We start from the raw sequence: 13,902 nt of genomic DNA, 5'->3' as shown, positions 1-13,902 counted from the left end.
CTGCAGACATTTAACCAGATCACATGGAATTGTGCTGTGGTTCAGGGACCCACGTGGGTCTCCCCTGATTCTTGCCACACCCTCATCCTCTCCTCATTTGTCTCCTAAAAGCCGGTATCACCTGAGGGGGTGCTGAGAGCTCTCAGATTCCCCATAATCAGTCCTGCATGGGGCTTTGAGGGCAGGGTGGGCCCAGGGGCTGGGGGAGCTTGGCCCTGGGGGTGGGGCCCTAGGATGCTACCCATGTGTTATTAACATATGTCATCATACAGTACAAGGTCTTCAGGTTGCTGAAAGATGCTTCCGGGCTTTAATGTATGTATGGGGGGGCAGGGGGGGTGGGGGGTGTTGCATGGGCAAGTCCAAACCATTGGCACTATGGCCCATGCTGCCAGGACACTAGGGCCCCAGGCTTTGTTGATTCCTAATATGAGAAGCCCCTCAAAACGAAGGATCTGGGGAACCAGCAGTTAGCGTAATGGCTATGTCGCTGGATTCCCACGTAGTCGACCGCGGTTCGTGTCCCAGACCCGGTGGCTTAAAACTCACGCCGGGCGCGTGTGCGTGCGTGCCCAAGATCCCGAGAGGAGAATGGAGGAGAAGGGATTGCAGCGTGACCATCCCCCCTGGGGGGGTGATTTCTCGCTTTCTGTCTCTATGTCTCTCTCTGTCTGTCTGGCAAGCTCACGCGCCCTACAGTGAAAATCTCTCAAAAAAAACCACAAACAAACAAACGAAGGATCTGTGGGGCCAGCAGGTGGTGTAGTGGTTAAGTGCTGGCTCATGGTGGACTGCAATTCAAGCCCTGCGCCTGGTGTTTTGAAACTCGTGCTGGGCGCCTGTGTGTGTGCCCAAAATCCCGAGAGGAGAATGGAGAAGGGTTTGTGGTGTGGCCGTCCTCCCTGAGGGGTGATTTCTTGCTTTCTGTCTCTCTGGTGAGCACGTGAGTCCTATAGCAAAAATCTCTCCCCAAAAAAAATGAAGGGTCACGTGATCTGGTTAAATGTCTGAAGGTAGGTGGGTAGGCTGGGTTATAGGAAGGGTGTGGGTGGAAGAGAGCTTAGAGGGTCAGGACAGGAGCAGGAAGGAGAAAGGACAGCGCTGTCAGCTCCAGCCTGCGTGTCCAGGACCAAGGTGGCGAGGTTCTCCAAGCATCCTCAAGAGGGCGCCTGGGACTCTTGACAGGGCAAATTCACACCTGAGCCCCATCTGGCAGGTGGCTGCACCCACCACCTGCTCAGAGAATCGGGCCTGGAGTAAGTGGCGGTGGCCCAGCGCAGCCATGGTGAATGGCAGCAGCAGACGCTGTCCACAGTCCGTGTTTCTGCAGGTCGCCAGTCACTGCACCACTGTCCACCTTTCCTCTTTAGGGGTCACACTGATGGGTCAGGAAACGCCCAGCTCTGGGAGACCCCCTGGTCCCCAACCACTCCCAGAAACTGCTCATATGGTCTGGAGGAGGGTGGTCAGGCCTCCTCTGTGGGTGTCTCCGCACCGCCAGGTACAGCTCCCTCCATGGAGCCCTCACAAGATGCCATTCCCCTCGGTTTCCTCTGCAGCTCCAGAGCTCTTTGCACTCTGGAGAAGGAACCCTTACCTTCTTTCTTGTACCTTAACTTTGGGTTTCCAAAGAGAAAGGAGGGTAGAATGGAAAATGGGAAGAGGATCACCCTCAGATCCGGACTGGAGGCATCCTGGCTCAGGCCCTCTGCTTTGGGCTTCTGTTCTGGCTTTCCTCCAACTGTACGCCTCCCTGAGGAACTTAAGGGTGAGGGGATGTGCTCACCTGGCCCCTCATAGACAACACCTGGGTGCCTGGGGCCCTGGAGTTTCTGATCAGTCGGCCTCTAGCCCACTGTGCACACCCTTTACAATACTTGACACATGGGCGAAGGGGGTCAGCCATTGGCCTAGGGGCCAGGTTGCCCTAAATGGCAAAGAACTCCAGGGAGTCTGAGAATTCAAAAATTGAATCTAGCCTGGACCAGCTGGTGGCCTGGTGGTTAAGGTGTCTGGATCCCACATGGTTGACTGCCAAGTTCAAATCCTGGACCCAGCAGCTTGAAAATCATGCCAGGTATGTGTGCATGGGGTGCCCAAAATCCTGAGAGGAAATGGAAGAGAGGAGATTTTGCATGGCCATCCTGGCTAGGGGTGCTTTCTCTCTCTCTCTCTCTCTCTCTCCAGTAAGTTCACATGCCCTATAGCAAATTGCAAAAGAAAAAAATCAAACCCAGCCTTTTGTGTCATAATGAAACTGTTTGTCAGTGCTGAAGGATGGGATGGAACACATTTTATTTAAGTTGGTAATTTGTTTACTTTTGAATATGTAACATAAAATACACGGGCCTTCGTTGGTACCGTGGCCGGGAGCCCTCTTACGGTCAGGGGTGAGCCTGAGAAGACTCTTACATGCTTCTGAAGGGCAAAGCATGCATGTACGTGTGCGCATGCTTTGGCCAGTGCTCTCCTGGGGGCTGAGAACGAGGGCGAGAAGGAAGGTGTCTACCAGGCCAACACCAGTTACACAGCGAAGTCTGGGCGGATGTGGAAGTCATCTCTCCCAGGACGCCACTGAGGAAGAGAGAAAGCAGGTGGGAGCGGGAGGTGACTCACAAGGTGCTACAGACCTGGGCGGCCTCTCCTCCAAGCCTGGCCAGCAGCCATTAGAGGCGAGCCCAGCCCCTGCCACCTGCGAAGCAGGGCGAGTGGGAAGGGTGCCAGACTACGGAGACCTGAATTTTGGGTCAGGCTCTGCTATTTATTCCCCTCACCTCCTCAAGCCTCAGTCTCCTCCTCTGCAGAGTGGCAATAATGATGTTGGTGCAAGTCCCACAGGTGTTCTTGTTTGCCAGAGAAGAGAGTTGGGACTGGGGATTGTTTAAGCTCAGGAGTTCGGATAGGTGGCTTCAGATAACTTGGGCTGGCGTCACCATGGACTCTGTGGCCCCTGCCCCCGGGGACCCTCCAATGCAGTGGGGAGGCCTCCCTGAGAGGCAAAGCAGAGTTTAGTGTGGAGTGCCACCGGGGTGCTGCCCTGTTTCCCAATCCTTTTCCCAGAATAAGAGGACACATAACATCTCCCCACAAAGGTCAAGCGGGAGGGGTGGCACCCCTCATCTCTGTGGGTCCCACACAGGACCAGTCCTGAGACAGAACAGAGCTTCCTAGTCTGTCAGCTGACCGACACCCCCTCCCCAGGTAAGGAGCCCCTACTGTGGGCACCCATCTCAGATCAAGAGAACAATCTCTAGCTACGAGGGCCCAGAATTCTCTGGAAGAGCAGGCAGTCCCAGGCTGGCAAAGATGGAGGTTAAAGGGGCTGCAGTGGGTACCTGCTCCCAGACATCACCCTCAGCACAGCGCTCTAGGACCCACATGTGGTGGCCTCGAGGTAGGATGCAGCTAGGACACGTGGACCCCAGGGAACTGCCGGCGGGCGAGTGGACAGCAGCCTCTCAGGAGCAGTCGGGCCAGAGCCAGGGTTCCCAGCCCCGCGCAAGCCGCTGCAGTCGCCCGCTGGCCGCGGGGCGGCGCTCGAGGACCAGAGACGCCCGAGCGGGAGGAACTTCGTGAGTCGCGGCCTAGGTCGCCTGTGCCCTGAGCGGCACCGACCCCCAGATTCCCACCTCCCTGCCCGTGATTGTCGGGCTCAGGGCGTGCTAGGAGGGCGCGGAGTGGTCGGCCACGTTCGAACTCAGTCCCCAGCAGGCGGGACAGGGCGCCACGATCCCGGGCCGGATGAGCCAAGGGGACAGCTTGTCTGCGCGTCCTTCCTGAGCGCACACACGCGGGATTTCCTCGCCAACTCCCGCACCAGGTGCTATCAGACCTGGGACTCTAACCTCTGCCTGCTTCTCCCCCGCTGCAGAGAGTAGGCCCAGGCACCTAATCCCTGGACCCCCTTACCCAACGTCCTCTACCATCCACCTACTCCACCTAAGGGTGTGGGGTGTGACCTGGGATGGCCGTCTAAAGAAGGGTGTACTGGGCCAACAGGTGGCGTGGACATAGTCAACATAGCTGACTACATAGCTGGTTCCAGAACAGGGGCTTGAAAAAACATACCTGGGAGCCTGTGCTCGCGTGCCCAAACCCCCAAGAAGAGAACGAAGAAGGGATTGCCATGTGGTCATCCCCAGGGGATGGGGGGGTGATTTCTCACGTCCCCCCATTACCTCCCTAAACCCTGCCCATGCACATATGCCCTATAGCAAAAACAAAAACAAACAAACAAATGTGCTAAGTGAGGGGAGGACAGGACAGAGAGAGGTCGAGAGGCATGTTCAGGGACGTTAGAGGGAAGAATAATTTAAGGACCACAGCATAGACAGGAGGTGGCGACCTCATTGCTTAATTGTCTATTTCATATATATATTTAAATTTGCCAGAGGGTTCTCTCTCTCTCTCTCTCTATATATATATATATATATATATAATCTATCTATCTATCTAAAGCATACCCTATGATACCCAATCCGTTCTCTGTTTCTCCCTACTTTCTGGACTTTGGGGCATGTTTCAGAAGCTGCTGGAACTGGCACTCGGGGTAATTGGCCATGTGGGACCCAGCCCCCTCAATCACCAGGCCACAAGCCAGCCCTGCATACTGAATTTTAGACCCCCCCCCAAGGCTTTTCCACTCCACTCTGACCACAAGGCTTAAACGACATAGATGAGGCTTTGAAAGTCCTTTCTTAGAGAATCAGACCAGCTCAGGAAAAGACACGGAGCGTTCCCTCCCAAAGTTCCAGCCAGATCACCACAGCGGGCCCACGGGGGGTAAGCCCAGGCAGGAAGCCAGCAGTTCCGGTAAGTTTTCAGTGTCCTACTCTCAAACACGAGCAGAAGAGCGTTTTCCAGGCTGACAGCCAATCACCAACCCGGATTAGACCATTTCAAATCAGAGCAAGCCAGAGACTTCAGAGGAGATTTCTTCAGAGAGTTAAACTGTGAAAACCTAAAACATCTAAAGAAATCATATCATGTGGAAAATGGGACCCAAATAAAAGCAGTGAAAAAAGCAACTTGGAGGAAGAAGAGGTATTCAGGGAAAAGGAAATTTCAGTAATGCTGAGAGTAGATCAAAGACATTAGATCAAAAATTATACCCATGATACAAGACAGGTTTTTTTTTAAAGCATATTCACAGAATAAAATATTCACTTAGAAATTTAAAACATGATAGCAGAATGAAAAATTCAATAGAGAATTTGGAAGAGAAATCGTAGGGAACTCTTCTTTAAAACAATAAGACACATAAATGGAAATGGGAGAGAAAAGGCAAAAAAACAATAAGACTAATCCAGAAAGTTCAACTTCTGCATAACAATACTTCCATTGGGACCAGTAAGGTGCTGGACTAGCACATGGTCAACTGCAGTTGGATTCCTGGACTCGCTGCCTTGACAATCATGCTGGGCATGTGTGCATGTATACCCAAAATCCTGAGAGGAGATGGAGGAGAAGGGATTGCAGGGTGACCATCTCCCCTAGGAAGGTGATTTCTTATTTTTCCTCTCTCTGCCTCTCTATCTCTGGTGGGCACACATGCTCTATGGCAAAAAATTTAAAACAAAACAATAGTTCCATTAAGAAAAATAAAGACAAAATTACCGCTCACATAAACAGACCAGCCATGGTGGCGTTGTGCTCGGCAACGCTGAAGCCGTACGGAAAGGGCTTGAGTTTGTGTTCTGATGTTGCCCTATGCACCCCGGGCTCTGGGTGCCCATGACCCTGGCTGGCCGGGGATGGGGGTGGACCACAGTGTGAATTCACTGCGTTGTGGATGCCTCCATGCCCCTCGCTCTCTCTCTGATGAAACAGGAGGATAAAAGTTTTTAACACATCGTCGGTTTTTTGTTTTGTTTTGTTTTGTTTTGCCAGAGGGCACACGCATTTGCCAGAGACAGAGAGACGGGAGAGGGAGAAAGCGCTCGCCAGTGGAGCATGGTCACTGCAATCCTTTCTCCATTCTGCACCCTGTGGGGACTTGGGGCATGGAGGCCCACTTGCCTGATGTGCTTTTCAATCCCTCAAGGCAGGATTTTTTTTTTTTTTTTGAGAGGTTTTTGCTATAGGGCACATGAACTTGCCAGAAAGACAGAGAGACGGAGAGACAGAAAGCGAGAAATCACCCCCCAGGGGGGATGGCCACGCCACAGTCCCTTCTCCTCCATTCTCCTCTCCGGATCTTGGGCACGCATGCACATGCGCCCAGCGTGAGTTTAAGCCACCGGGTCCAGGACTCAAACTACAGTTGACTATATGGGAGTCCAGTGACATAGCCGTCACGCCAACTGGTGGTTCCTCTGGGCAGGATTTGAACCATGTGGTAGTTGGAGCCTGTGAATCCAACTGCCTCAGAGCAAAAGCAAAGGAGGAGGGTACCGAGGACCTGCACACGGGAGGTGTGGTTCACAAGGGACTGTCCACATGACAGACTGCCAGTCAGCTACTGGAGATCCTAATATTATCTCTACATATCTCAGATTTGCTCAACTAACTTCATTTCTTAGGATGTTAGGCCTCCCACTGGGTGGGATGGATGAGCTGGGAGCTTGCCTTCTGATGGCGAGGACTTCTGGATCCTGCCTTTCCAGTCAGGGGCCTACACTGTTTCAACATTTCTGAAAATGCCACTTATGCCTCCTGCTCAGCAGGAGTGACGAACAGAAGAGCAAAACTGGTCCCTCATCCAGATGCACCAACTAAGAACCCTGATTCATGTTCTTGGGTAGTCCTCCATATGAAATCGCCCCCTGGGGGATGGCCACACCGCAATCCCTTCTCTATTCTCCTTTTGAGATTTTGGGTGCATCTTTCTTTTCTTTCTTTCAATAATTATTTAATTTTTAAATTATTGTTATCATTTATTTTGACCAAAAACAGATTGGCAGGGGGAGGTAATGCGAAAGCAAGCCACCATATCCAGGACTTGAACTGCAGCCGGCCATATGGGAGACCAGCGCCTTAATCACCACACAACCTGGCTGGCGCAGTAAAGCTAATCTGACTGGTTGCCATATGTTAGAAATTCTTCATCATTTCCAGTGTGCTTATGCTCTCTCTCTCCCTCTTCAGTGCCATTTTTCTGGATTAGGTGTGCACAGGGATGCAGAGACGTGTCTATTCTACCATTTCAGTAAAAATAAACCCATTGCATGGAGCTGCTATAGCTTAGGCAGCCAGATTTCTCCACAAAGCACAGGCAACAGGTAATTTTCTCTTTCTCTCTCTCTCCCTCTCTGGTCAAAATATAAATAAATAAATAAATAAAGTTAAATCAAAAAAGAATTATTTGATTTAATTTTATTTATTATTATTTTCTTATTTGACCAAAGGGAAATTGAGAAAGCAAGCTGCTAGGTCCGGGACTCGAACCACACAGCTGACCATGTGAGAGTCCAGCACCCAACCACCATGCCACCTGTCGGCCCCCAGCTTATTTCTCATATCCTATGTCTGATCCCTTTCTCCGACTAAGGAGTCTCTGTCTTGGAGCGCTTCTAAACCCCCTATCTTAGACACCGGAGAGCAATCCCTCCTTAAAAGGGCCCAGAACTTTCTGGAAAGGCAGGTAGTCCCAGGCTGTCAAAAATAGATATGGAGAGGAACCGAAGTGGGCATCTGCCCGCAAGCATCACCCTTAGCGCGTGTTCTGGGACCGACATGGGGTGGCCCCGAAGTGGGATATGACCAGGGACAAGTGATCCCACGGGCTTGCGAGCGGACTGCAGCTTCCCAGGAGCAACCGGGCCAGAGAGCCCGGCGCCCAGCCCAGCGCAATCCACTGTAGCGGGCTCGGCGGCCGCGGGGCGGAGCTCGAGGACCAGAGACGCCCGAGAGGGAGGGCTCCCGCGCACAGCAGCCTCAGTAGCTGCGCGGTTCCCGGCTCCCCAGGACTGCGGGGCTCTAGGTGCGCGGGGAGGGCGCGTGATGAACTGCCGCGCTCGGACTCAGTCCCAGGCTGGCGGGAATCCTGCGAGGCAGAGCGTCACGAGCCCAGAACCGGGAGAGCAGAAGGGGCGGGTGGTCTCCATCCTCCCTGTGCAAGCACATCGGGTCCCCCTCCTCACCACGGGCACTCGGCGCCTCCGTACCTGGGACCTGACTCCAGTCTGCACTCTTCCCCCTGCAGAGAAAACAGGCCGGGGCGCCCCAGTCCTGGACGGCCTCTTCCAGCACTCCCTGCAGCTTCTGTGGGAAGGAGACAGACTGAATATGCCTGGACTGAAAAAGGACACGCCGTCTGTTGTAAGCAGGGAAAGGAGAGGAAATTGGCTTAAGGGAGGTGCTAATTTTGGAGTGGGGAGGGTGGTTGTGAGGTCGGATTAGGAAGGATCCCTCTCCTGGTGGACGGTGGACCAGTGATAGATAGAGGCTGTCAATTTCTCTTTACATTTCTTTAATTTTCCCCACTGCTGATAAAAATAATGCATGTTCGGGCCTGCTCCATGGCACAGCGGTAATATGCTGCTCAAGAGAAGCCAGATCCTACATGGTGCCAAGTTCGAGTCCACACGTGGGAGCCTGATACACGTTTTTGCTTGGCCTGAGTGCCCAAGATCTGAAGGCTAGAGGGTTGGAGGAAGGGGATAGGGCCTGACCAGTCTCTGCGGAGGGAGCTCACCTTTCTGTCTTTCTCTGTCACATGCATGTTTTATTCATGAATACAGAAAAAAAATTTTAATTAATGCATGTTATTGTAGAAAAGTTTTCACGTAACAAAAATAAGAACATAAAGCTTCAACTGTCAGAGGACAGAGACAATAAGTAGCATTTTCTTTTATAGGAGTTCAAAGGATATATGAGATACTAAAAATGAGATCTAATGAGATAGACAAGGCTAATAATGTTGCACGTCTTTTTATGTGTCAGTTGTCATCTATGGACCTTCTTTGGCGAAGTGTCAGTTCAGATCTGCCTGTTTTGATGGAGTCTAATTTACCAGCTTTTAAATTTTATAGGTCAAGGATTTAGTGTTGCATCTAAGAAGTCTTTGCCTAACCCAAGGTCACAAAAATGTTCTTTTATGACTTTTTTCTCTAGAAGGTTTATAGTTTCACATTTAGATCTATGATCCACTCAGAGTAAACTTTTTTAAGGAATTATTTTACCCAACTTAATTAATTATTTTAATTTGGCCAGAGAAGGATAGAAAGAGAGAGAAAGTGAGAAAGCAAACAGCCAGGTCCAGGACTTGAACAACAGCAATTGGCCATGTGAGAGTCCAGCGGCCTTAGTCACCATGCTACCTGCCAGGCCCGCAGAGTAAATTATTAAGTATGGTTTTGATCTTTTTCTTTCTGCTTTTCTTCTTCTTCTTCTTCTTTTTTTTTTTTTTAAGAATTATTTTATTTTGACCAGAGAAAGACAGAGTGAGAGAGAGCAAGAGCAAGAGAGAGAAGGAAGGTGAGAAAGTGATCCACCAGGTCTGAGACTAGAACCACGGTTGGCCATGTGGGAGTCCAGCGCTTTTAACCATCACAACAGCAGCACCCTTAACCACCACACCACCTGTCAGCCCCCCTCCTTTCTTTTTTCCTTCCAAAGTTTCTAGCATTATTTATTGAAAAATGATCATTTCTTGGTGCTCCGTGGCACAGCAGTGATAGACTGGCCGAGAGAAGCTGGATCCCACATGGCAGTTGAAGTTCAAATCCCTTCCTGGTCAGCCTGAAACACACCGGGCATGTATGCAAGTGCAACAGAGGACCGGAAGGGGATGGCAGTGTGACCAGACCCCGGGGAGCGTGCCCCCACTCCCTCTCTCTTTCTCTGACTCTTGCACGTACTCTATCATGAGTAAAGAAACAACAACAAAAAAATCAGTTTCTCCCAGAATTGCCTTTCCACTTTTGAGGAGTCGATCTATTTCTGTATTCTCCATCTGTTCCTCTGGTCTATGTGTCTATATTATGCCAATATCACACACTCTCGATTATTGCAACTTTATGTACAATGTCTAATCAGACAGTGTGAGCCTTCCAACTTTGCAGGGTTTTTTTCCAAAATTGTTTTGGCTATTTTAGAGAGCCTGAATTTGCATGTGATTTTTTAAATTTTCTATAGTGCACTCACTACAGGAAGACAGTGCCTTCAAAACACCTCTCCCCATAAAAGGAAAAAAAAAAAAACACATGGGGGATAGTCATACCACAATCCCTTCTCGAATTTTCCTTTTGGGGGGAGGAATCACAAGTCAGTTATAAAATCCCTATGGAGGAATGGCTGGTGGCATGGTGGTTAAAGTGGCTTGATCCCACGTTGACTGCATTTTGAGTGCCAGACCTGGCAGCTTGAAAAACATGCCAGGGTGCATGTCCCCAACACACAGACACACAGACACACACACAGATGCACCAGGATTTTCATTGGGATCACATTGAATATATGGCTCAATTTGAAGAGAATTATTGCCATAACCATATTGGTCAATGAACATAGGTTATTTCCCTATTTATTTTGGTCTCTAATTTGTCTTAGAAATGTTTTATAGCTTTCTTGTGCATCTTTGTTAGATTTTTCCATATTTTTTATTTTTATGATATTGCAAATGTTATTTATGTATTTATTTAGAGAAATTTTTGCTATAGGGTGCATGCACTAGCCAGAGAGACAAAGAGAAAGTGAGAAATCACCCCCTGGGGGAACGGCCGTGTTGTAATCTTTTCTCCTTCATTCTCCTCTTGGGATTTCGGGCATGCACATGCACATGCCTGGCGCGAGTTTCAAGCCACCAGGTCCAGGACTCGAACTGCAGTTGGCTATGTGACAGTCCAGTGCCATAACCACTACACCACCTCATAGCCCCACAAATATTGTTTCTAAAATGTTAATAGATTTGTTTTGAAAGGTTTTTGCCATAGGGCGTGTGCGCTCGCCAGACAGACAGAGAGAGACAGAGAGACAGAAAGCAAGAAATCAACCCCACCAGGGGGGATGGCCACGCCGCAATCCCTTCTCCTCCATTCTTCTCTCGGGATCTTGGGCACGCACACATATGCACCTGGCGTGAGTTTTAAGCCACCAGGTCCGGGACGCAAACTACAGTTGACTACGTGGGAGTCCAGCGACATAACCATTACGCTAACTGCTGGTCCCAATAGTTTTTTTTTTTGTTTTTTCAATAGTTTTTTTTTTGTTTTTTTTTTTTTTTTTTTTTGAGAGAGAGATTTTTGCAATAGGGTTTGTGCACTCACCAAAGAGAAAGACAGAAAGCAAGAAATCACCCCCTCAGAATGTCCGTACCACCATCCCTTCTCCTCTGTTCTTTTAGAATTTCAAGTGCATGAACATGTACGTTTGGCATGAGTTTCCAGTCCCTGGAACCAAGCCTCCGTGGGAGTCCAGCATCTCAATCACTGTGCCACCTACTGACCCAAGAATGTCAATAGTTTTTAAAACCAAGAGGAATGTGCACTCACCAGAGAGAGAGCAAGGAAGGGAAAGAAAGCATCCCCCAAGGGGCATGACCACAATCCCTTCTCCTCTATTTTTCTTCTGATCATTCATTGCTGGTATATAGAAAAACAGTCTATTTAAAAATATTGATCCTGTATCCTTTCTAAACTCAGTAATTATTTCTAGTAGCTTTCTGTGACTCTGTAAGATTTCTATATAGACAACCATGTTGTCTGAATATGGCTTTACTTCTGACTTTCTCATCTGGATACATTTTGTTTTCTTGCCTTATTGCACTTGCTAGAACCTCTCACACATGACTAGGTCTATAAAACAGAATGTACTTTTTCCAATTCATAGAGGATTATTATAAATGTAATTTAATGATACCAGAGTGAGTCAAAAATATAAAAACACTTTAACAAAGAGATAGCAAGATGTATTTTCTAATACCTTCATTTTCCTAAGGGTATTTTGACATAATGTTCTATTCTGAAATTGATAAATTGAGGATTATGATGGTTTAAGATGGAGATTAGGTTTCTGGTTCCTGCCAAAAAGTCAGATTGACTTCACCAGATGGCTGCCTTCCCCCAACCCCATCAATCTGGGATTCTGAAGGAAATGCTTATGTATCCCCATTTAAGATGATGTCGATTACAGGATTTTTATAGATATATTTTCCCAGATTAAGAATGTTCTCTTCTATTTCTAATTTACTGAGCTCTTTCTTTTTTCAGATCATAACTGAACTTTAAATTTTTTCTGTATCAAGTTAATCCTATGTTTTATTTTCTGTTGTTCTTATTTGTTTTGTTTTTTGGATTTCTTTTTAGATTTTTGCCATAGGGTGAGTGCGCTCTTTGGAGACAGACAGAGAGGCAAAGTGAGAAATCACCCCTCGGTAGGGAGGACCGAGCCATGATTCCTTCACCTTCAGTTTCCTTCTTGGGATTTTGTGTGCCCATGCACACTTGCTGGGCATGACGTTTTTTTTTATTTTTTGAGAGAGATTTTTGCTATGGAGCACGTGTGCTCACCAGAAAGACAGAGAAGAGAGAGACAGGGAGATAGAAAGTAGGAAATCATCCCCCCCCCCGGGGGAATGGCCACGCCACAATCCCTTCTCCTCCATTCTCCTCTCTTGGGCACACACGCACACACGCCCGGCCTGAGTTTAAGTCACCAGGTCCGGGACTCGAACTGTGGTCAACTACATGGGAGTCCAGTGACATAGCCATGACGCCAACTGCTTGGTCCCGCTGGGCATGACTTTTAAGTCACTGGGTTTGGGACTGAAACCGTGGAGTTGGCCATGTGGATCCAGCGCCTTAACTATCATACCACCTGCTGGCCCTATGGTTTTTCTCTGTTAATCTGTTATAAGGATAAAGAACTTTTATCTTGTAATATCATCTAGTTCAATTCTATTTTTTTTTTTTGGCTTGTTTTTGTTTTGGTATAAGGCATGTAGGGCACTCAGCAGAGAGAGAGAGAGAAAGAGCAAGTGAGAAATCACCACCTCTCCCCCCATACCCCCCCCCGGAAGGAGATGGCCATGCTGGTATCCCTTCTCAACTCTCCCCTTGGGATTTTGGGCACATACACACCCACACCCCCCCCTACACACACACACACACCTGGCATATTTTTCAAGCTGCCATGGCAGGGATTTGAACCATGCAGTTAGCCATGTAGCGTCCAGCCATCTTAACCACAACACCACTGGATGGATCCTAATTCTAAGTACTTTAAACTTTTCACTATGCTTTCTTCTTTGACCTATGAATTATTTAGAGGTGTTCTCATTTCTAAATAATAGGATGACTTACATTTTCCTCCAGTATTAAACTTTAACATAATTGCTTTATGGTCAGAAAGTAAGATGTTTACTATTGTTGTTCTTTGAAGTCTGTTGAAACTTTTATTTTCACCCTAAGGCACTATTGTTTTACCTACTGTCATGCCCACTTGAAAGTATGATTCTCAGGTCCTCACATCTGTGGGAGGTTCTAAGGGTGGGGAGCAGTCTAGCCGAAGTCAAGATGGGAAACTTCCTTTAAAAAAAATAAAAACTTTGCCAGAGAGCACGTGCACTCATCAGACAGAGACAGAGAGAGAGCCAGAGGAGGAAAGTGAGAAAGCACCCCTATTGGGGATGGCCACGCCACAAACCTTTCTCCTCCATTTCTCCCTCTTTTCAGGATTTTGGTCATGCACACACACATGCCCAATGTGTTTTTCAAGGCACAGGGTCTGGGCCTTAACTATGCAGTTAGCATGTGGGATTCAGCTACCTTAATCTGCCATTGCCACCTGCTGGCCTGGGAGACTTCCTTATGGCGTGATTTCACATGATCCTTCTAGAGAATCATCTCAAGTTACTGACCCCCTGTGCTACAGGTCATAACTAGCCCCTATCAGTCTCGTGCTGTGAAATGTTTGGGGTAACGGGAGGTGTAGAGATCATGAAGTGCTCTGGGGGACTTACCC

This window comes from Tupaia chinensis, unplaced genomic scaffold (genome assembly GCF_000334495.1).
Source record: "Tupaia chinensis unplaced genomic scaffold, TupChi_1.0 Scaffold144171_1, whole genome shotgun sequence".
In the NCBI taxonomy this organism is placed as follows: domain Eukaryota; kingdom Metazoa; phylum Chordata; class Mammalia; order Scandentia; family Tupaiidae; genus Tupaia; species Tupaia belangeri.
This window is presented reverse-complemented; position numbering follows the sequence as displayed.